Source organism: Schistocerca serialis, chromosome 3 (genome assembly GCF_023864345.2).
Source record: "Schistocerca serialis cubense isolate TAMUIC-IGC-003099 chromosome 3, iqSchSeri2.2, whole genome shotgun sequence".
Lineage (NCBI taxonomy): Eukaryota > Metazoa > Arthropoda > Insecta > Orthoptera > Acrididae > Schistocerca > Schistocerca serialis.
In genome coordinates, this window is record NC_064640.1 from 279,222,385 (window position 1) to 279,247,764 (window position 25,380).

The window sequence follows — 25,380 nt, forward strand, 5'->3', positions numbered from 1 at the left end:
TGTTCAAAGTGCCGTCAGTGCGAACAAGAGGTGACCGAGACGTGTAACCAGTGGCACCCCAAACTATCACGCCGGGTGATACGCCAGTATGGCGATGACGAATACGCGCTTCCAATGTGCGTTCACCGCGATGTCGCCAAACACGGATGCGACCATCATGATGCTGTAAACAGAACCTGGATTCATCCGAAAAAAATGACGTTTTGCCATTCGTGCACCCAGCTTCGTCGTTGAGTACACCATCGCAGGCACTCCTGTCTGAGATGCAGCGTCAAGGGTAACCGCAGCCATGATCTCCGAGCTGATAGTCCATGTTGCTGCAAACGACGTCGAACTGTTCGTGCAGATGGTTGTTGTCTTGCAAACGTTCCCATCTGTTGAATCAGGGATCGAGACGTGGCTGCACGATCCGTTACAGCCATGCGGATAAGATGCGCGTCATCTCGATTGCTAGTGATACGAGGCCGTTGGGATCTAGCACGGCGTTCCGTATTACCCTTCTCAACCAACCCACCGATTCCATATTCTGCTAACAGTCATTGGATCTCGACCAACGCGAGCAGCAATGTCGCGGTACGATAAACCGCAATCGCGATAGGCTACATACAATCCGACCTTTATCAAAGTCGGAAACGTGATGGTTCGCATTTCTCCTCCTTACACGAGGTATCACAGCAACTTTTCACCAGGCAACGTCGGCCAACTACTGTTTGTGTATGAGAAATCGGTTGGAAACTTTCCTCATGTCAGCACGTTGTAGGTGTCGCCACCGGCGCCAAACTTGTGTGAATGCTCTGAAAGCTAATCATTTGCATATCACAGCATCTTCTTCCTGTCGGTTAAATTTCGCGTCTGTAGCACGTCGTCTTCATAGTGTAGCAATTTTAATGGCCGGTAGTGTATTTTTTCCGCTGTGTATTTACTAATCACGTAGTCCTTGTAACGCAAAACTTGAGTGCATGTTCTATACTCATACGTCTTTTGTCATCTTGTGGGGTTTTTTATTGCAAATATTTTGCCCTGCGAAACTTTATAAAGTTGGACCAAGGACCCTCGGGTCAAAATCCTGTAAAATGAAAATAAATACAAAGTAACTTTAAAAAAACTGGAGCCGCAACAGGTATGCTGCCGCATAAAACTGAGATTAGCGCCTGGGTACCGGGTTAGTTTCAGTTTGGTGGTGGGTAGTGTAGGTATAAAATTTTTTCACAAAGATGAGGAAGATATGTGGAAACTGTGTGATGGTACACGTGGTAGTCTGTGAAGGAAGAGGAGGCAGGTGGGTAGACAAGTAGAGGGAGAACGTAGCATCTTTAGCATTTGAGATAATTTAAATTACCAGTGGACTTAGTTCTCAAGGATTTTTAAACTGAAGAAAACACTTGACGGCATTCGTTTCAGAACTGCTACAAATTCGTCGGGCAGTAGACAGCGCCGCTCTGTCAACAAACTGGCACTGCTAAGAGTATCCTGCGACTTCCACATCACTGGCAACGGGTTATACACAATGCTGGTGACTACTTTGAAGGTCAGTAAAACTTTGAAACATGTATCTATTTTGTACGGGCTGTAAATAAATAGTTGCCACTATTAAAGTTCCAACCCTGGTATTATGTGCTTGGGAATAAAGTTTTTTTTTCCTGTGAAACAGTTTCTCGTTAAAGAGTTTGGAATAACTGCCTTTCTAACCTTCTGTGATCCTAATCTGATGTGTATTTCTTGAGATACTATAATTTGTCACCGGTTTTAACAAGTTTTGATTTTTGTCAATTATAGCGCCATTTATCACGCACAGAAAAAATGTTAAATATAGAAGTTGAAACGTCCCCTTGAAAAATTATGAATGACTGTGCTGGTAAACTTCTACAAAACAGTTTTCTCTTTACTTATTCTGATCATCACTACACTGACACACAATATTTTTAGCGCAACGCAATCTGGCTTTCAATAATCCCTACAGAAGAATGGCCCTGACTAACAATAACCTATACCTTTCATGAATCACCTACCTCACAAAAATCTTCGTCACTCAAACTACTGCAATACAGCGAGCGCCAATACTGCCAGCTAAATAAAAGATTCTAATTACTGAAGGCACTAACTACTGATAGGCATAGTTAGCAAATGAAAGATTTTGATAGAGAACAAACAATTTATTTACCTTAATAATGTTCAAAATCATCATATAGGTCTACAATTCATGACAACCATCTTTACAAATTTCCTTTTTCTGGCGGACACGCGTCTAGATCGTCCGCTTATAGTAACCTCTCAAAACTCTGGCATCTCTCTCTCCATATCCACCACTGCTGGCAGCTCACCTCCAACTGCACAACGCTACACGCTGTTCACATCCAACTGCCCAACACTACTCAAGCGAATATTCCAACAATGAGTCCAACCAGCCACAGACTGCACACAGCACAGTCAGTGATTTTCATACAGAGCGCTACGTGGCGTTACCAACATAAAAACGTAAACAGCCGACTTCCAAAGTTACGTATTTTACCCGGAGAATCCGAATCCACAATAAGAAAACTGGGATTCCTATTTGAGATTTCAAATCTGAACCCCTCCCGCCCCTGGTGTAAGCCTGAGGTGTCAAATTTGGTGTCACCAGATGTCCTCCTTCGAGACGAGCAACTTTTACTACTTTTTTTTAACCTGGTTTGTAGTTGGGCAGATATTCCCGGAATCAAATTTAAATGCCTCTCCATGTATACTCTACGATCAGACGCACAGGACCACGCTGTGGCGAAAGGACGCCGTTTCATTCTCTACCAGATTGTGTTATTTGGATGAGGTATGTGGAGGCATGGGGCCTACACATCACTCTCTGTGACGTCGTCAGGTTTCAACATCTTGGAGCCACCACTTCTCATTCAAATGGCTCCTCAACTGGTCACACGCGGCTGGCTGCATCCTGATTCAGCGTTCGCATGAATGAAAAATCCCTGGCAGCACCTGTAATTTAAACTCGGGTCCTCCGTACAGCAGTCAAGCGCTGTCACCTATCCCTTTTTTTTTTTTATTAATTCAAACATATTGCGAGGGCGTGCTGAAAAGTAATGCCTCCGAATTTTTTATGTGAAATATCTTACAGCTTTTTTTTAATAAAACAAACGTTGTTAACATTCTATTTATTTTTCAATATCGTCGCCAAGGCGGCGTACACATTCCTCCTAAAGGGAGACCAGTTTGTTGATATCGTCGCTGTAGTATGTTTGACACTGTTGACGGAGCCACAACCTCACCTCTGCTTGCACCGCATCATCACTATCAAAGTAAAGTCCTCGAAGGTGTTCTTTAAGTTTTGGAAACAGATGAAAATCGGGTGGGGCCAAGTGCCGACTGTATGGAGGATAGCTGCAGATGTCGCAGAATGGTCTGGCATTTTCATGCTCAAGGAGAGGGTGTTCCATGTGTAGACGAACTCTTCGAATTCGAAACTCTATTACAGCACGCTGTTTCTAACGCAGCAAGATAGTTACGTTACAAACAGCCATGTTACACGCTACAGTTCTGAGCCCTACGGCTCCCTCCGTCGGAGGTTCGAGTCCTCCTTCGAACATGGGTGTTTGTGTGTGGTGTCCTTAGCGTAAGTTAGTTTACGTTAGATTAAGTAGTGCGTAAGCTTTTGGACCGATGACCTCAGCAGTTTGGTCCCATAAGATCTTACCACAAATTTCCAATTTATCTTTCTGAGCCCTACAGCGGTAGAGGGCTGCAAATATACAGACGTGAAGAATATAGTGTTAATAATAACAACGTTTGTTCTATTTAAATAGCTTTAAGAATTTTCACATAAAAAATCGGAGGCGTTACTTTTCAGCACGCCCTCGTTTAAGAGCGGACGCATGTATGTGTGATACCATCCTCCTCCTAAACCACTGGATCGATTTCAACTTGGTACACGTATCACTCACTGTCTGGAAAGAATCACTGTGGTGGTTAGAACCACATAATTCTCAGAGTGGTGAGGTTGAGGATGAAAAGTAAGCGTAGCAAATAATTCGTCAAGTAGCCTGACTATATTCATCCTGTTTTTAAGAATGAGAGCACTTAGTGATTTGCAACAAATTTTACACATAATTCCAAGTCTTTACGAGACTTTTACCGCTCTCAAGCCCCATAAAATTATTAAAGGAAAAAAGTTTATCGCGTACTACATTTTCGCTGTTCATGCACTAAGACTATTGCGTCAGGCATGATATTTTAATTTATTATATCTTTACTAATAACTTTATTTCCATCACGTACCGCAGCAGTGTCCACATATACCACTGGATGTATCTGCAAAACTATATCATTGTATGACACATAGTTCAGGAGCTGCGCAAAAACGAAATTGTAGGACGGAATTCGCTGGAGCTACAAGTGAAATGTATGTACAGATATGTGTGAAACATGTTAAATTTTTGAGACATATGCGTATGCGGGCAATGTCACTAGTAAATAGCTCCTTCTAAACCCATGCATCGATTTCAACCAAACTTGGTACACACGCTACTTACTATCTGGAAAGAAATACTGTGGGTGTAACAACCACCAACCTCCTATTGCGGTGGGAGTGATAACGTGAAGAGAAGAGGCGGGACCAAGAGAGAATGGAGAGGGAGAAATGGAAGGAGAGATGGGAAGGAAGAGATGGGCAGAGAAAGGAAAGCCAAGGACATGAACAGAGAGAGAGGGATGGAGGAGATGGACAGGAAAAGGGAGAAGGGAGGAGGAGATGAACAGAGAGAGGGGAGGAAGGAGAAGACAGACAGAGAGAGAGAGGGGGGGGGAGAAGTAGGTGGGCAGAATGTAGAGGGGGGAACGAGACGAACAGAGAGCAGGGAGGAGTTGATGGACAGAGATAGGGGAGGAGTTGATAGATAGAGAGAGGGAGAGAGAGGAGGAGATGGGCAGAGAGATCGGAAGGAAGAAAAGGACAGAGAAAGGGAAGAGGAGATGGACACAGAAAGGAAAGACAAAGAGATGGACAGAAAGAAGAGGCGGAGGAGATTGCCACAGAGAGAGGGGGGGAAGAGGATATAGAGAGGGTAAGAGGAGATTTACAGAAGGGGACGGAGCAAGTGGACAGAAGGGAGAGGAGAAGATAGACAGAGGGGGAGGAGCAAATGGAAAGAGAGAGGGGTAGTAACAGATGCACAGAGAGAGGGGCAGAAGAAGATGGACAGCGAGTAGGTATACAGGCCTTCAATATCCCCTTACAGCCCATTCATTCGCTTTCCATTTTTTGACGGCTCAGCTACGGAGGCGGGTAAATAAAAATACATAGTGCACTTATTCAAGGAAAATCTGTTTGTAACAGTTCTTCTTCCGAACCTCTCAAATATAGGGTGTGTGGTGAGCCGTTAAGCATTGTTGTTGTTGTTGTGGTCTTCAGTCCTGAGACTGGTTTGATGCAGCTCTCCATGCTACTCTATCCTGTGCAAGCTTTTTCATCTCCCAGTACCTACTGCAACCTACATCCTTCTGAATCTGCTTAGTGTATTCATCTCTTGGTCTCCCTCTACGATTTTTACCCTCCACGCTGCCCTCCAATACTAAATTGGTGATCCCTTGATGCCTCAGAACATGTCCTACCAACCGATCCCTTCTTCTGGTCGAGTTGTGCCACAAACTTCTCTTCTCCCCAATCCTATTCAATACTTCCTCATTAGTTATGTGATCTACCCATCTAATCTTCAGCATTCTTCTGTAGCACCACATTTCGAAAGCTTCTATTCTCTTCTTGCCCAAACTATTTATCGTCCATGTTTCACTTCCATACATGGCTACACTCCATACGAATATTTTCAGAAATGACTTCCTGACACTTAAATCTATACTCGATGTTAATAAATTTCTCTTCTTCAGAAACGCTTTCCTTGCCATTGCCAGTCTACATTTTATATCCTCTCTACTTCGACCATCATCAGTTATTTTGCTCCCCAAATAGCAAAACTCCTTTACTACTTTAAGTGTCTCATTTCCTAATCTAACTCCCTCAGCATCACCCGACTTAATTCGACTACATTCCATTATCCTCGTTTTGCTTTTGTTGATGTTCATCTTATATCCTCCTAAGATAGTGCAACTGCGAGACAAATGAGAAATTTGCTTTTATGGATGAAGGTGGATTATTGTATTCTACAGATAGTATTAGCTATACCAATTTTCATCTGAAACCCTCCGACGGATTAAAACTGGATCGTAATTAACATAATGTAAAATTTGTAAAATGTTTGGTTAGATGTAAGAGATTGCTTGACGGTCCTGATCTTGTCAGGATAAAAAAATAAATCAAATGTTTGAGCAAAATGAGGTTTCAATCAGAACCATTAGCATTCGCAGGTAACGCTCTTACGTACTGTGTTCTGTTGTCAAGACCTTTACCTGCGATAGACAACAGAATGACTTCGAGTTCCTGTCTGACACACAGTTTTTCCTCTTTAGGTTTACTATGTTTTTTGGCTCCAACCCAGGATTTGTTTTTGAAATTACTTAAACGTTTCAACAGTTAACTGAAACATTAAACTTAATTTATTCAGCTGTATTTTTCACTAGCCATGACTTTTGTAATTCACTATATTTGTTTTACGTACAGTACATCACAAAATTCATAACATGATATTTCTGAAATAATTTTAACATTTGTCAGATATGTAACAGTAGATACAGAAAGTCTACCGCTTTCTACAGACCAAATGCTCCCTATAATTGAAAAATCACTCTCAACTCTTATTCCCATCTTTGGCTTTAAAAGAAATCTCTTACGTTTGGTGAAGGAGTAGCTGTTTTTATGTGAACCTTAATGTCACACTTTCCTTTATGCGCAACAGAAAATTCTGTAGTACGTAGTGTGCAATAAACACGTCCATTTTAACTGATTTTACACAGTTCAAAAAATTTGTATTTCTGTTGCAGGTTTACGTTAAACACACGCTCTCTGTCGCCCTTTGCTAAACGACGAGGGAAAAAAAACAATAGATATAAGTTGATCAAATACGTGTAGACGAATTAATTCACACACGAAAACAACATAAACAGATTGCTTTTGTTGTATTTCCAAAAGACTACGTGGCAGTTGTGGTGGAACCGGTAACCACGCCTCCCCATTGACGTCACCGCTTGCTCCAAGGTCGCCTGAGAGACGCACGACCGTAAGAGAATGTTTAAAAACGCGATGTCGAACAACTAGGTCTAAAATTTAAAAAAAAAAATCGCCAAATACTCAAATCGCAGATATTTTTGCTGTCTCTGACATTACCGCGGACAGCACTAAAAACCAGGAGTGTCCGAGCTAATCCTGGACCTGTGGTAGGCCTAAGCTTTAGTTAAGTGTATACATTGCACTGTAGTCTGAAAGAGTTATTTACTTTGGATTTTGTGTTAAATGGTTACGAAATGGGCGTTCCACTTCAGTTGTTTGACAAGCGTTAATCAGTCTTACGAGCTTCACTTTGTTGCTGAGAGTGTGATTAAGACATGTTCCATGTAAATGTGTGATGTTGCGGTTAGAAGCATATTAAACTGCTCTCGAACTCCTCTTTATCTGTTTCTGACTACTGAGACAAGTTAATATTCCTCGCCTACTTCGCTTTGATGGTAATAGACGAATAGAGCTATTTTGTAGGAAATATGCCGTTATGCATTCGTGTTACGGTAAACAGATTTCCAGATGAGTACAACATGAATCAACATTACTTTATTCTTGAATTAATTATTCGCTCGAAAGAAGAACACAGAATACACCAGACTCGTCAACATGTAAAGGAACCTACCATCACACAGCGACACGGCCTGAATTTCACTTTTGTGCAAGTATTAACGCAAAACTTACGCGTTTCTACAAGTGCGAACGTAAAGCTGATAATATCGAATAAAGCATAATGCATTGGGTACGGGACTGCCCCGACCGCGCATCCCGTCTCTGCGCATGCGCGTGGAGGGGAGCACCTATCTGAATGGTGGGGAGGAGGGGAGGCTTCTCTGGGGAGAGCAGAAAGAGCCGGGCCGGCCGTTGTCATTCAGTGACGAGTCGCCGAGTCAACGGCCGGGAGGGGAGGTAGTTTTCAGCGGCTTTTTTAAAAAATGTATTTTTGTCACATTCCTTCAGCTAAATTTTCAATTTAACGTATGTGCGAGTGTGGTGGGAAGCTTTATGTGGATTTGAAAGGTTTCAGTTTGTAGTATACTGAAATTTATACGGTAGTTTACATCTAACAAAAATTGAGAAAGCCTCTAACCAGAAAAAATCTTAACCATGCCGTCTCTCTGTTGGAAATGAACAGATAAAACGGCCGAAGCGAGGCCCGCACATATGCGTACAAGTAGTGAAATGTGTTTGTGTGCGTGTGATTAATAAAATGGCAAAAATTGTGAAGTAACGAATTTGTGCTCAAAAGTGACGACGCCGACTTTTCGTATTAATTGTGGGATTAGACAGTTCAACGACAACCTTTACGGCGAGAATTAGTGAGAGGTGCATGCTGGATGTTTTAGTTCTGCAGCTTTAGACATAGACATTTTTTGCTGGACTGCCGTTCGTCTCAAGGTAAGTTGACCGCATATTGTTTATCATCACAATGTTTTAGTTTACATCCTGTAGTGCTGTTTACTGATGGTGTGAGGTGAAACTTGCGAAGTTTTCCTTCTCTGGGGATAGCCAAGGAACTCTGGTTCCAAGCCAAGGCTTCCCCCACCCCTTTGTCAGTGTGTGTGCGTGTATGTCTGTGTGTGTGTATCATTGAGAATGCGTTACCCATCTTCCGGCGTCTTTCTACATCCCCATGCATACACCTAGGAAATTCTGGCGATATTACAGTTAATGGACGACCAGTAGTTCCTAGGGTAATTGCTGCTTGACATCACACTCCACGTTTGTGATATGATACTTCACAGTCGCGTTCCACTATTGCATTAAATCCACTCTTATAGTAATAGAATACTATACCGTTCAAAAGAGAACGAACAGTGTCCGTGACGATATTATTTCTAGTTCAAGCCACGTATTTATTAACCCAAGTGGACTGTGGTTTGAACTGGATTGATTAGAATTGCTTTAAAATACTGATCACCATTTTAGCATGAAACATTAGCTGCGCAAACGTATATACCGGAAAGCAAGTGTATATTCTGCAGTTCTTACGCATCTAAAATTTATGGTGTTTTTGAACTACGAAATTATCGTTTTCTTTTTCTTTTTTTAAATTTCTCTGTTCAGTGAATGCTGTGCATGACTTTCGAAGACCTGGGACTATATTTTTTTCCTGTAGTTGCAGAAAATAGTTTAGCCACGTGGATTATTTATATGATCCAGAATTTTTATGAAGAGGCTTGTCACAGATGAACAGCAGCGGACCGTTAGGGGGGTGTTTTTTGTTGTGTGTGGTTTTTAAATATATTTTTATGGCAGTTCCTTGTGTTATCTTATGCGCAGTTAAGAAATAATTCCAGGGGCTCTGAAAACGTTATAGTGTTTACTTTGAGTTGTTTATTTTTGCGTAAGTTCGTGTACCCTGCATATCACATACCGAGAAATACAGACAGTACAGCGAAGTTAAAGAAAAGTGGGGAGATAAGAATTCTATTATTACATTCCCTGCAACTTAAATGCGATTACATTTACTTACAGTATTGTAAAAGGCATAAGCGTAAAGCACGTTATATACTTGTCAGTGCTGGTATCATGTTCTACCGAATAACAGCCAATTAGTTGGAAAAACAAACGTAGTTCGGTCGTGGCGTTATTCTAGGCTCACTGAGGTTACAGGCTTCACTACTTTCATAGCTGCGTGTTTCAAGAAAGCTCTTATAACACTTCTACTCACTTGCTTAATGTTCTATTGTTGCAAAAATCAAAAACTTTGCTTTCAAAGCTTTGGGTGATTTTTTTTCCAAAAGCATTAAATTTCCTTAACGTGTCTTTTGAAACATTTCTGTGTGTACATGTGTAAACACGAATTTATTGGTATTTTTTATCAGTGACTCGAGGACTATGTAAATTTAACTGTTATTGGATTTCATAGAACGGACTGTATTGTATCCTAAATTGTGACTGAGGAATCATAAGGAGGACGAATACAGATGAATGAGAGTATATTTGTTCATCGTTTTCTGTAACCGACAAACACTTACATCCTTTTAGGAATCTGTACCGTATAAACAATAATATCGAGGTGTTTAAATTGTCAAAATTTTCTTTTGTAGCGCAGTTAGTTATTACTTCCAGTAGCCAGCTGAGTTCTCCCTGTTGAATTGCGGCTGTTATTTTGTTCGGGGCGAGGGGGTGGTGTAACTTTCCTGATATGGTTGCCTTTTCAATCTCTTCGTATAGAACTTCAAGGACATAGAAGTTCTCGAATTGTGTTGCTTCATTCGATGGAATTTTGCGGTTTCTTTACAAGTTTTTGTTGTTTTTATAGCGCTAGCGTCTACCCACAACAAAGACGGTTTTTAGAAGCCCTAAAAACTTCTCGAAGCCTTAGGTGCATTTTAAAGCCTAATCCGCTTCTGTTATTAATTTTTTAATTCCTGTATAAATCTTTAGGCAAAATTTTTCCATTTCTGCAAGATCCCGGTTGAGTTTTTGCGATTGCATATCGCCCAGTGCGTCGTGATTTCTTAGAAGTTAAAGCCGATTATATAGATATAACGAAGACGTCAATAAGAGGAGGAAAAAGTACCCTTCTTGTGTCGCGTGTCTCCTCCATTCCTGTCAAGATTTTATTCACGTGGTTAATATGTGCGTGTCATCTGCCTTCATCATTATTCTCAAAATACTGGGAAGCTCGTAAGCCTAGTTACGTTTCGCTGTAGCCACACATCGGATTATAAATATAATTGATGTCAACAAACATAAGCGAACATCGAGAACGGCAGAGAGGTTTCCAACTAAAGGCATATAAGTATTTCTAGTTCTGCGGTTTGTATTACATTTGATGAGATTTTTTTTGTCTGCATTTACATTTTATGCGACACAGAAAATGAAATATTTTGGATCAGCGTCGGTAATTGTATTAAATTAGACTGTAGTGGCCTCTTCCCTCAGTGACAGTATTTATTGTTCTGATTATTAATAACGTAAAGATGTGTAATCAGCCGTGTCTGTTTGGTAAAATCTTTGATCGTTTGGATTTTTTCACCAGTTACAGAGTCATATTTCCTGTAACTGCCTTACTACACTCATGATTATTTAAATATATAATAGTTTTTCCTCCTGAGAATCATTATTTATCAGTCACAACAGCTCATCAGGCTGAAATAGTTCATAAACTAAGCAATATAAATCAAACAAGCATAACGAAGTTTCAACCACGTTTTATGGTTTTTCTGTTAAATATAGAAGCTGCCATCGCAAACATATGCATGTCGACCACGTAGAATGCTTAACACATTCAAATCATCCCTAGTAACAATGTCAGAATTACTTCAGTAAATTGTAAGTTGCCATTACATTGTCTGTTAGCGTCAGCTTGTTTTCATTATTAGTTTCAACGAAAGATTCGAACATTCGGCATGGGAAATTTTAATAGCGTTATACATATACATGTGCTTTTAAATTACAACGTATGTTATCCCTGTAACTCAGTGTACCAGATCACTTGTAATAAAATTTTGTCTTCCGTAGACTGTCTTCGAAATATTGATAACAGTAAAATACGAGCTCGAAGTTACTTACTGTAACGTCATGATTGGTTGTTTGGGCTCTTCTGTTGGCAACGCTGAAGTCTCATGCATTTACTGGGAGTGCGTGATCTTCTGCGCACATTGATCGACAAGAGTTTTTAAGTAAAAATTTTGCATCCTCAAAGTAAAACAAATTGAAAGATCATACTACAGTCTATAGTCCCGTGCAGTTTGAGGGGTCAGAATAAAACCGTATACATTTCACATTCGATCGCGTACAACAATCATAATATGATTATATACTTCATTAATTCCATTGGGAAAAATGTAGTAGATGATGTTAGTATCTTCCTTCTTGCGCCTCAGAACTATGTATGGGAAGTACAGTAAGACTGTGTACTAAACTGGTGTGTACATTTTGGTTTTGTGACTGATGCAACGTTAAGTTCGTGTATTTTTCCTGAGTCTAGGTAGTATAACTTACTCGCATGAGGCATCCAAGTAAACAACGTTATTGCAAATTACCTGCATAAAATGCTATTTCAGTAAATAACAAATTTAACCCTAAAATACTACCGGTAGTCGATTCGGCTAACACATTCCCCGTCAATAACCCCCTATTATTGTGGAGGGGAGGGTTTATAATTCTACCGTTGCGCCGCTTTTTAACAATTTTCCTGGCCAAACCTAGGTGTGTTAGTCGAATCAATGAAGGTATAGGTATGGAAGGAATCAAAATTGGTATAATATTCTAGGATTAATGGTAACGGTTGTACTGCTCGTGCTGTGACACAATCTGACGCTTTATAGTCTTGTAGTATTTCCATTGCTTGTATAAGTATTTTGAGAATAATCTTCAGATAGCGGGATAGTGATTACTGAAACTTAAATATTACATTCCGTCGTGTTTTACTTGGAGGTACTGCGGCATCAAGTAATCTATGAAAGACATCGATAATTTTCAAGGTTATTTGAGTTTTTCGTATGAAGGGTGTTTTAGAATGGTTCTTCCCTGACTTTCGCCTAACGGTTATTCACTGTTATGATACCAGATAGCAAGATTGTCTTGTGTGTCAAACGTATAACAGAACTGTGAACTGGCATACAACGTGTCGTTACTGAAGAACTAGTTCACACGACGGAATTAGTTCTTAGTTCCTTGTTAGCCATGCGTGCGAACTTGTACTCCGTTGCCGGTGGCACATTATGGCTGCTTTCATCTTAATACATCTGAAGGTACCACCACAGAGTAGTCAGAGGTGTAGCCAGGCGAATGCATAGTAGACAGATCAGGGGAATTCACTGCTAGATTCCAAGTGTTAAGAAAAGAAAAAGGCCATGGCCAAACGGAATCTTGGTAGTTACAAGAAATTTCTCTGCCTCGTGATGACTGGGTGTTGTGTGTTGTCCTTAGGTTGGTTAGGTTTGGGTAGTTCCAAGTTCTAGGGGACTGATGACCATAGATGTTAAGTCCCATAGTGCTCAGAGCCATTTGAACCATTTAGTTACTAGAAAACAGATAACAGCAGCATGTATGCGTATGACAGCACCGTAAGTAATGGAAAAATGTCGGGGAGGACTATGTCCAGCAGTTAATATTAATCGACCGATGGTCTATCAGAAGTTTTTAAGGTGAAAAAACCGTATAAATCTAGTATTGGGGAAACAGACTGAGGAGGATAAGTAAGGGAGATGCATGGAGAATACTTCAGAACTCTTATATGACCCTTTCTTAAGTGCTGTTAGTTAGCCTAGGGCCTTTACCTAGGTAGAATATTGCAGGAGATGGAAAGATTCGAAGAGGGGTTTTGCGATTCGTCACGAGTATGCCCAGTCAGCGCGAGAGTGTTGCAAAAACGTTCAACAAGCAGGACAAATTTCACGGCAAATCTTCGCCTTAAAATTTATTTAAATACTAAGGTATTTTAAAGTACTGGAGCAGAATCTCGTCCTTACTGTGCACGTAGCGCTTCAGAGGCAGTACATTTTTTTATGTAGTCACTCTCCTTTGAAGTTTCAACCTGTATGAAAAAATTTCTAGTAACGTAAGACCGGAAGGTAGCACTGTGAAGGCAGAACTTCACATTTATTTTAGAAGTATGTATTATCAGATTACATTGCTGCCCATAAAGTGGTGTAAGTATTTTGAAAACATTTGTGCTTCGAAATTAACGTAAGATACAGTACACAGGCGCTAGTTGGGCGGACGGCGTAACACGCAGGGGCCAGCTACCCGTCGTTTCGGCTTCGCCTCATTGCTTCGCTCAGTGCCCTGATTCTAGAATTGTTTTTTATTTAGTCAACACAACAAGCCGAAGTCACTTGCGAACCTCTGTTGAAAAGTTGTAACAACAGTTAGTTCAAAACACCACATATACGACGGACATACGGATAATGGCACGATAATGACAACTGAGATTTTGAACACGGGGCCCTTTGGTAACATAAGCTTTTCTTGGTTTAATGCCTAAACTATTGTTGGAGGGCGCTGCAAATTTAAAACTTCGTGAATCGTCAGTGCCATAGCATCCTGAGAATGTAGCGAATATTTGTGCCTGTATGATGCGGATGCAAACTGTGGATTAAGCTGAAGATTTCTTTGAGTACAACGATGAAAATGACGGGCTGTTAGCCAGTGTGCAAAGGCGCCTAGATATGAGAACCAAGTGAACAACGGCCGCAGTTGTTGACAGTGTTCATGAAAAAAGACGAATATTGATCATCATTGTGACACCCACAGCAAAAAGAACTAACCGGGGAGCTTCACGATCCCTCATGCGCTCGTTTAGTCAGCGCAAAAGCGCCACAGAAATAAGACGGGGCAAGAAAGATGATTTGCATTATTCATAAAAATTTTCGAAGTGGAGGTCTGAAAAGGAGTCCAGATATTTATTGCCAGCTTTAACATCCTTCGCAGCTGATGACTATTACTGTTGTGTAAGGGTAACTCTGTTGTCCGTATGCGGACACGCCCTTGAATGGTCTAGGAAAAGAGTGAGAATGGGAAATATTACTGGTAACCTGCAGTAGACTTCATTGAAACCCCTGCAGTCTTCCTTCAAGGTTTTTCTCAAGCGCTTTATTCAGTTGGAGATTGCCATCGATGGGTTGTTATGAGAAATTATGTGATTACAGAAAACACGTGTGTGGAAATTGTGATAAAAAAATTGGTAAAATATTTTGGCGAAGTGTGCTGAAGGGACGTAATGAGAAATGTTTGTAATTATAATTCCTGAATTTCATATTTCGGACGGACACCGCGTGTCTGTTGTGGATAGACCACTGCGGTAATAGTCCATTAGTGGAGAAGAAACGAAACAAAAGTGTAAGTTTGGCGCTAGGAAAAGTAGCTTGACTTGAGATCGCCACGACGATCAAGTACACACTCATTCCTTTACTCTTACTGTCACCCTTACGGATGTACGTACAGTGATGCTTTTTTTTTAAAAAAGTGTACTCGATACTGTCTTCAGCCATTTGAAATTGGAAGTCCATGTCTGATACCTGTTTGACGTGTTTGAGAAGAAATGGTAAATGTTGCAGAACACGGAAGTCACAACTGTTTCGAGGTAAAAAATTGACATTGTCCTCTGTCTAATTTTAGCTAGCTGTTGGAATGCTATGCTCAGATCAGATCTCATCAAAAATACTCAAGAATGCACAAATAGCGTATTAAAATATTATTGAATTCAAAAGGCGCGTATAATTGACAACAGTTTCAGCTCAATTTACAGACATTCGACCGGCAAGTTCAGTAAACTTTTCAGCGTTCTTCACAACATTGCGTGTTATCCATCCGAGGTCGTCTTGGTGTGTTGTTGTGGAATAGCACTATTTATAATGCGAACGATCAATCCGTTCTTCTGGCTACATTTTTAGTTTCGGATCTGCTTTTCTGCTAACTTTACAGACATGTTTCTTATAGAGTAAGGCCCGGCAAATCCTGATGGGCAATGAACGTGACCGATGCGGCCCCAGGACTGTTAGATTCACATGCGCTGCCTGACAGATAATTTGTTCAGGATCTAAATCGTGGGTCAGTTTTACTGAAAGACTTCGCGTTGAGCCTTGCGTTGTGGTGCGATAAGGAAACAGGCCAAACTGGCAACTGCTGATCACACCACACTATATATATACAGAACAGCGAAGTTCAAAATTTGTGTTCAGATTTTTAATTTTTTTTCCAGTTTTTGTCCCGCAGGTGATGTGAATTACGGGTGTTGTAGATGGTGTTGCATGTGAAGCCAACTTCATCAGTGAATATTACGAACATAATTGATTGAAGATTGGCACTTATCCATCGACCAATATTTAATCATGGAGCTACATCCCTCAATAAAAATATTGCATTTCTTGTTTAGCAAGGCTGAAAGCTAAATTGCCGGCCGGAGTGGCCGAGCGGTTCTAGGCGCTTCAGTCTGGAACCGCGCGACCGCTACGGTCGCAGGTTCGACTCCTGCCTCGGGCATGGATGTGTGTGATGTACTTAGGTTAGTTAGGTTTAAGTAGTTCTAAGTCTGGGGGACTGATGACCTCGGATGCTAAGTCCCATAGTGCTCAGCTATTTTGAAAGCTAAATGTTACTGCTGTGCTTAATGCTTTGTACTTCGACATTTATCTTGCTGGCCGGATAACGAAGTTCATCCGCTATTTTTAGTGTCTCATTTCCAAATCTAGTAGCATCACATGAATTAGTTAAAGTACATTCCATTACCCTAGTTTTATTTTTGTTGACCAGGGGACTTTGCGAAACTTTCGCACTTTTATAGTTTTAGATAAAGACAGTCTTTGTAATAAGTGTAGTTATTGGGATAAGGGTAGTTGTGGGAATGAACAGAAGACATCTTTAAAAATGAACCAAACGACTCGCAATAATAATCATGATTTAATGGTACATTCTTCTGTATACCTTTCCGTGTATCAAAAACTATATATTGCATTCGGAACTTTCGTTCCAGCTTGTATGATGGGCAGAGACCAGGGACTGTAACTAGGGCCACATAACCCATAACTTTAACTCGACAAACATTTTCAGTTACAGTAAGAATGTTACGCCGTGGGAACAATAGGTAAATCACAGTGAAAAATATGTTTGTCGTTTCGAAAAGTATATTCGTTGAGAAAAGTCAGCTTTAAGACGGGTAGAGATAATGGATTACCGCAGTAGTCTCGGTTTTATGTGTGACAAAGCTGTGTGCAAAGTATCCGGTTATTGAATACTTTAAAAGAAATAAAAAGTTTTTTTTAAAAACGCCATATTCGCCGCTGACTAAAAATCGTGTATATCACAGTTGCAAAACCGGCCTAGGGCCGTTTTCAAGTGGTACTGCAAAAGATTTTGCTTCAGCACATGACAGACTTCAAAATCCTCTGACATGTATACATACCATCGTGAAAAATAAGTCTCTTCACTGTAGAAATACAGGTAATACCAACTGTATTTCGATGTAATTCTACAGTGAAAACGCTTAGTTTTGGCGATGGCATGTATACATGTTAGAGGATTTTAAAATCAGATATGTGCTGAAGCAAAATCTTTCAGTACCACTTGAAAATGGCCCAAAGGCCGAAATTGCAATTGTGAAATAAATCATTTCTACAGTCAACGGTGAATACGACGTCCTTCAAAAAATTCTAAGTGACTATGAATCCCGACCGTGAGACGTTAATCAAATAATGTAGTGTTTGTAATAAGATAATGGGAAAAGGGCGTCTTACTCGTAATTAATAAATTAGCTTCGTAAAATATAGGTAGAAAGCTGGGCATCCATGACGTCCTTTTGCCTATGATAGTTAAATCTGTTTTATGTTAAAATTTACCATAAACAGTAAGTTTTAGCGCAAAATCGGTATGCAATCACAGAAGCAGGCTACAAAACCTTTCTAATGATATTTGATTCATCCCTGTACGATTAGTATCTATGGAGAAAAAGGGATATTAACTTGAGAAATAATATGTATGATGATGATCTCACAATCTCTTTTCAAGACACCATCTGTCTAGTTTAACTGCTATTTCAAGTTGTCTGCCGTCTCCGACAGAGTTACCTTGTCATCACCAAAGATCCTGATCCGTAATTCCTTTTCCAAATTTGTCTTCGATTCTCTTCACTGCTTGCTCAGTGTACCTTTTCCACCCTTTTCTCATGTACTGATTTCTTTTCATGTCTTACAACTACAGTCGGGTTTTTGTGTTTGTTGAAGATAATGTTTCGTCCCTGTATTTTATCCCAGCTACCTTCCGAATTTCTACAAGCGGATTCCAGTCGAAATTGTTCAAAAATGGCTCTAAGCACTATGGGACTTAACAGCTGAGGTCATCAGTCCCCTAAGAACTACTTAAACCTAACTAACCTAAGGACCTCACACACATCCAAGCCCGAGGCAGGATTCGAATCTGCGACCGTAGCAGCCGCGTGGTTCCGGACTGAAGCGCCTAGAACCGCTCGGCCACCGCGGCCGGCAGTTGAAATTGTCAGAAACGTTCTAGAAATCTACGAATGCTACAAGCGTAGGTTCGCCTTACTTCAGTGTAGAGTAGGTTACATCCGCGCAATACAGCTCATATTTATGGTGTCGTTTTTAGCGTTTTTTGTAAAATGCTTCTAACAGTAAAAGAGCGGATGCTGCGAATGTTCGGCAGACACTGTAATTAAATGTGTGGACAGGCAAATTGTGTCAGGTGCAGCTGTGGCTTTGTTTTCGCCAGATGTGCCGCGCAGTCAGAGGAGAAAGCTGGCGCGGACGAAATGCGCGCGTTCGCGTTGGACCGACCGCAGCCATTTGTTGGCGGGAGAATGGTACGGCGCGATAACTTATTGTTGCGAGAATCCACAGCGGCGTGTTTCCTGCGGAAACGTGGTTGCCGTTATTCCGCTGAAATACGCGTGCTGATGACACGTGTCCGGCCCAAAGCTGTGTCGTGGGCGTTGCGCCTCACTGCACCTGCCGCCTAATGCAGTCGGCGGCGGCTCATTCAAAAACATCTGCTGAAAAGTGACGCCTGTAGACGAATTAAATCGGGAATAAATGACGGTAAAGGTGGACAACACGGTAAAATACGATTCTGTTACACAGTCCCGCGAACAGTAAAGGTATTGGAATCGAATACCTTTGGTTGTACTCAGAAAAGCCTCTGTTAATGTGTTTGTCATTGGTGGTCTTCCGTAGTGAACAATGTCTGAAGTCTGAGATTTTTTGAAATGTTCCCGCGACCGCTTCCATCTTTAGATGTGATAATTGATTAATGAAAGTCCGTTTCTCTTACTGTCTCTGTTAATACAGCTGTAACCATGGTTGCCTATGCCCACTGACATTTACAAACAACCTATTGCCATCAGAATATTATTTTCGATGCAATGCAAGCACTGGAGATTCGCTCTTTCGTACATCGGCTCTATCACTATGTTACAAGTTTTCCTCCTCTCTTTCCTTCTGCCCTCAAATGCCCGCAGTTTTATTAAAAGTGATAGTTCATTAAAAATATATTTTTCTTTCACTGTGAGTCACTACACAGTAAATTTGCCACGCCCTAACGCAGCTCCATCTGTATAAAAGAAATCTGGTTGCTTCCCACAAGGGAACCATCACACATGTGAACCACGAATTTTGACGAGCTTGATGTATGTTGTAGAGGCAAAGGACCTGGGAGAGCAACTGAACGGAATGGACAGTGTCTTGAAAAGAGGATATAAGGTAAACATCAACAAAAGCAAAACGAGGACAATGGAATGTAGTCAAATTAAATCGGGCGATGCTGCGGGAATTAGATTAGGTAATGAGACGCTTAAAGTAGTAAAGGAGTTTTGCTATTTGAGGAGCAAAATAACTGATGATGGTCGAACAAGAGAGGATATAAAATGTAGACTCACAATGGAAAGGAAAGCGTTTCTGAAGAAGAGAAAAAATATGTTAACATCGAGTATAGATTTACGTGTCAGGAAGTCGTTTCTGAAACTATTTGTATGGTGTGTAGCCATGTATGGAAGTGAAACGTGGACGATAAATAGTTTAGACAAGAAGAGAATAGAAACTTTCGAAATGTGGTGCTGCAGAAGAATGCTGAAGATTAGATGGGTAGATCACGTAACTAATGAGGAGGTACTGAACAGAATTGGAGAGAAGAGGAGTTTGTGGTACAACTTGACTAGAAGAAGGGAACCGTTGGTAGGGCATATTCTGAGGCATCAAGGGATCACCAATTTAGTATTGGAGGGCAGCGTGGAGGGTAAAAATCGTAGAGGGAGACCAAGAGATGAATACACTAAGCAGATTCAGAAGGACATAGGTTGCAGTAGGTACTGGTAGATGAAGCTTGCACAGGATTGAGTAGCATGGAGAGCTGCATCAAACCAGTTTCTGGACTGAAGGCCACAACAACACATAGAGGCACCTGTCCGGAGGAACGAGCTAGCAGCTTTTCACGCCACGGCCCCTAATTCCCGAGAAAATCGATGTTAAAATTTCATGCGTACCTCCTATATCTGGAACGTTAACCATGTTTCGGCCCAAGCGAACATACGGCAGCGGCCAAGGTTCATCCCTAACGCCCTGGTGGTACTGGTTCCAATCCTACCTGTATACTTTTTTTTCCTTCTTACTACCGAATATCATTAAATAGTACATGCAGTTGGGAGAGGATTCCAGATACAGACGAAAGTACTCATCGTAATTGTGGCCTCGATTACGTGGTTAATACTAAACAAACCGTCTGCCAATCGGCGTACAATAGACCCCTTCCGAAACGAGGAGTACAAACTGTCCCTTCGCAGAAAAAAGATTTGAATAGCATTAGTCATTCCTTCGCAGGGCAGTATACTCTAACTGCATATTCTCTTATGCATTTTTATGTATGCAGCAACCATCCAGAAAATTGGTTGGTTTGTTCAAAAAAAGAGTTGACTCTTCGATTAAAATATACAATTGCGAGCTGCACGATATCAGGGAAGTTACAAAAGTGCTGTATGTAGCGTTTTCAAAATCTGTCGTTGTTGAACGTACGTGGGACAAGAGAAAATTCTTTACATTATTGATTCATGGGAAGGGCACATTGATCACTTTACGATCAAGTCTTTGTAGATGAAACAGGTGCACCGTTTACCTGCACCGTAAAAATTATCCCACCCAAATGTACTCCATTTTGCCATTCCTGTGATATTTATTTTTACACACAGGTAAAAATTTTCGGGAAAAACGACAAAATTGCTAAAGACTAGCTTGGAGGGAAGATGCCATGAAAATACGTTCTTTAATTCTGCATCAATTTTGTGCGCCTGCTGTCACCTGATTCGAATAGGACTGAAGAAAGAAAACTCTTTTTTTAAAATTTAAACGATCTCTGTTTTCCGGTACGGTATAGCTTCTGAAAAATCCGTGCACGTGCAAGGCAATAGCGTTCATTAAATTCGTGCTGTGTTCTACGAATATGTTTCCTTTGCTTCTACGACAAATAACATCCGGAGTTGTGTTCTAGCACAGTAAGAAGCAGCGAGTAAGGCGATTCTGTAATCTACTCTGTAACAAACGGAATGCACAGTGGAAAAAAGTTTGCTGTGATTATTGATTTACTGCTGGAATTATCCTGGCGAAAATGAATATTTTTGAATAATTTTGTAAGACATATAATGTTTAATGGTATTCCTTACGATAAAATTGAAAGAAAAGAAAAAGTACACAGGCAGGATTGGAAGCAGTGTCGCTATCGTGTTAGCGGTGCCTTAGCTGCAGCGCTACGCTCGCTTCGCCTAAACATGATTAACATTACAGGTATAGGAGGTACGCATAAAACTTGAGCGTCGATTTTTCTCTGGAAACAGGGACCGTCACATGAAAAGCCGCTAGCCAGATACTCGGGACAGGTCCCTCTAGAACATATCTAAGACTCATCAAGATCCATGTTTAATAGGACTGATGGTCCGCTTATCAGAGAACCATTTTAGGAACGTTATAAAACCTGCGGGAGATAGCTGTTCACACAGCTGCCCATGTTGGCTCGTAAGTCAGCGATGACAATGCTTCTTTATTCATGTGTCACATTGACTAAAATGTCCTACTGTCGGAAACTACACGTAGGTAGCAGTCGGTCTTTTAATTCGTCTAATTCGATGTTTTTTTTTTTTTGGACAGATCATCCCGAGCAGATACCTAGATACGCGTCCAGCGTCACACACAGCGGGAGGAAGAGAGGGAGTTGTGCTGTGCGCTATGACGTTGAATGAAATTCCGCGGATTCAGATGCGTCAAAGATCAGGGTTTTTGTGGTCTGCACGTTCCAGCGCTCTACAGCGTTGTCCGGCAATCGTTAACAGAGGGCGTCTGCGACCTTGCAGTATTTTGATTCCTGTGGTTTCCAAAATCCGGTAAAAGGTATGCAGTGTCACTCTGTACCTGGTGGCCTAGCTATTGAATAGAAAGCGACAAGTTCACAAAATGACCGACCTACCCCAAAACACCAGTAATTGAGATGTGGCAGTGGCCATGGGAGAAAACGTTCAATTAACAGCTGATAGCTGGGCAGCCGATGCTGTGAACGGGACTGGCCACTCCAGTACCGACGCTGCTAAGTCACGAGGAACGCTGTGTTTTATCTCACTTGTTCACGGATTATATTCTTAAATTTGCTACATCCTTTTTCTTCCCAAACATCGTCGCTGTAGATAGCTGAAATGTTAAAATGTTTGTGAAATCTTATGGGACTTAACTGCTAAGGTCGTTAGTGCCTAAGCTTACACACTACTTCACCTAAATTATCCTAAGGACAAACACACACACCCATGCCCGAGGGAAGACTCGAACCTCCGCCGGGATCAGCCGCACAGTCCATGGCTGCAGCGCCTCAGACCGCTCGGCTAATCCCGCGCGGCGCTGTAGATACTAATAGACGTTAGCTTGTAAAATTTTCATCCGGATTCTCGTGACGTATTACGTCTCCGGTATCCAGAAGTTTGACCACACATTCTGAGAGAAGAAAATTGACAGCTTAGTGCCCTTCTAAAGCTTAGGAGACAGGGACATGAGACGGCCTTGTACCAAGGCCGCGCGTTCGCTCTGGCCACCAGTTTTAAGAGGGGGGTATCCAACCAGAACAAGAAGTTCTAGATCCACGGTAAGAAAAGGCACAGATGTAGCAGTGCTTCAAAAAATAGCAGGATAAAACTACGGAAAAAATCTCCGTGACTTGACGTTTACCGATTATTTCAAATGTGATGCTTGTCAAAAGGTATATTCCACGTAGTTTTATTTCTTATACTTCCCCGTGAAGAACAGACCAGTGCTCTCCTCTGTCTTTTTTATCTTCATTCGTAAATTTCGCACATCGGTTTTTCTGTATTGTATAACTGATGATGTGATTTATAAAGTCAGCTTCAGAGCAGATGATAACAGCATGGTAGTCAGTGGAGTAGTTCGTTTGTTTTAAAAATTTAAGTGCCCTTAGTAGCGAAGTTTTTTTCGTTTTTTTTTCACGGCCTTCCAATCCCACTGGGATTTTAAAGCAGCTTCAAATATAATAATGAGCAGTATGCTGCCATCCAGCGTGAAGAGAACAGCCGGCCCGTGTGGCCGTGCGGTTCTAGGCGTTTCAGTCTGGAACCGCGTGACCGCTACGGTCGCAGGTTCGAATCCTGCCTCGGGCATGGATGTGTGTGATGTCCTTAGGTTAGTTAGGTTTATGTAGTTCTAAGTTCTAGGGGACTGATGACCACAGATGTTAAGTCCCATAGTGCTCAGAGCCATTTGAACCATTTGAAGAGAACAATTAATTTCGATGAAATAAAATTATATCCTATTCTTGGTAAAAGGGCCAGGAGCCTGATTTCATTCCACGTGTTTCCAATTAATCCTATTTGGAATGAGCTGTTTTTAATAATTTTCCTTTCAGATACACCACAGAAAAATGTGAGCTGCTCCTCGGCTGGAGTATAAACGTTCTATAGCTTATTTCCAAACGGACGCACGTGCGTCCTATTCTTGAGCAGTGTTAAAGAATGTGGGCAGCGAGCCAGAATGGGTTGACGGAAAACGTCGAGCTCGCCGTTAGTATCGTAGTGTCATAGAGTTTACGTATCGCCCTCTGCTTCGGGTTCGTGCTCCCTGATCTCATTAAAGACTAAACGGTCCTTGAAGCTTCAAATTTTGGCTTGCGCTACATGTTCTCTACAGTTTAATTTTTTTTTAATTTAGTGACTTTCGGTAAATGCCCATAGAGCCATCTCAACCGTGGAATGTCAATTGCGACGATCCGAACGTAAGGAAAACACAAAACCCAGTCCCCGAGAGTAGAAAATATCCGACCCGGCCGGCAATCGAACCCGGCCCTCTTCGGTTAGCAGCTCGCCGCGATGACTGCGCAGCTACGTTGGTGGATTTTTCCTACAGCTCGCAAACGTGTCAAACACACCATTCACATCCTAACAATTGCCGCCAGATCTGAATCAGATGAATGTTGTGTTTCTCGCAGACCTGTTTCCATGGGGTCAAGACTGAAAACCAGACGCACATGTCAATGTGGTGATACACGGAAGCTTCTAAACTGTATTGGTAATTAACAAGTAATATGGGATATACTACGTCTGTTCGATTTAATAAAGGTATTATTTACAACTGACACGTTTCGCTTTATTTTAAAGCTTCTTAAGTGATAAACTTTATTTGTTTTTTTTGGGGGGGGGGGGGACTTCATTTATAATGGTTCTTCTACACACAGGTGTTAGATTTATATCACAGTGCTATCACAGGATACATAATAATTTTCATGTTTTATAAATTCAAGTTTACCTCGTGTGCAAAGTACAGTGTGATACATGTCAACCGTCCGCAGCTCGTGGTCGTGCGGTAGCGTTCTCGCTTCCCACGCCCGGGTTCCCGGGTTCGATTCCCGGCGGGGTCAGGGATTTTCTCTGCCTCGTGATGGCTGGGTGTTGTGTGATGTCCTTAGGTTAGTTAGGTTTAAGTAGTTCTAAGTTCTAGAGGACTGATGACCATAGATGTTAAGTCCCATAGTGCTCAGAGCCGTTTGAACCATTTGATACATATCAACCACCTACCTGTAAGAAGACGATCTTTAGGACACTAGTACGAGCCAAAGATTTTTTAAAATATAGCGAAACGCGTCTGGTCAAGGCTTCTACTAGAGTTGGGTCCCATTTTACTTGTAAAACTGCGACTGCGGAAGACAGGTCTAAAAAGATAACACGTTGGCATTGTTTCTCGACTCACGCTGTCTACGTACGGGAATGAAATGAAGCCTAATATATTTTTAAATGACGAAATTCACTTTTTATGCGCTCCGATAAATTAAGGTTTTTTCCAAAAGTAAAAATATGTTCCAGGGTACAAGTCTTGTACCTAGGAACAAATATTCGGTTGAAACTGAAAAGCGTTGCAATCGGGAAAATCTTGTCAATTCTGTATCTAATAGTCTATTGTCGTAATAACTCTGCTCCATACCATTAATCAGTATGTGAAAACAAGTTAAGGACGAGTATTACCAAAAACCAGCTACCAATCTGAAATGGAAGCTCCCAATAAAAAATTTCGTTTTCAAGACAGGTAAAATTTTTAATGCGTTAAAGAAACTCAATTCATTTGCAAGTATCACATGTTCCATGGTAAAAACCTTCTGTTTCAAGGACAAGATGGTGCGCGATCGACGAAGTGTGGCTTAACTGTCCACTTGTTATGCAAACAGTTATAGAAATATATAACATTTTGCTCAGCGTAAAATTATACAGCTGAAGAATTAACAATATATTCCAAATGCTT

At 41.2% G+C, this 25,380-nt stretch overlaps 1 protein-coding gene across 2 annotated transcripts in view; it reads left to right on the forward strand.

The window, feature by feature from the left end:
• Window positions 1-8,052: 8,052 nt before the first annotated feature.
• The window catches only part of LOC126470064 (plexin-A4), a 1,004,426-nt gene continuing 987,098 nt past the window's right edge, over window positions 8,053-25,380 (forward strand). Inside the window, exon 1 of one of the 2 annotated variants that reach the window (XM_050097569.1) lies at window positions 8,053-8,545. The gene's annotated coding sequence lies outside the window, so the exon portion shown is untranslated. The remainder of the gene's footprint in view (window positions 8,546-25,380) is intronic. The other variant, XM_050097570.1, reaches the window with a different exon arrangement.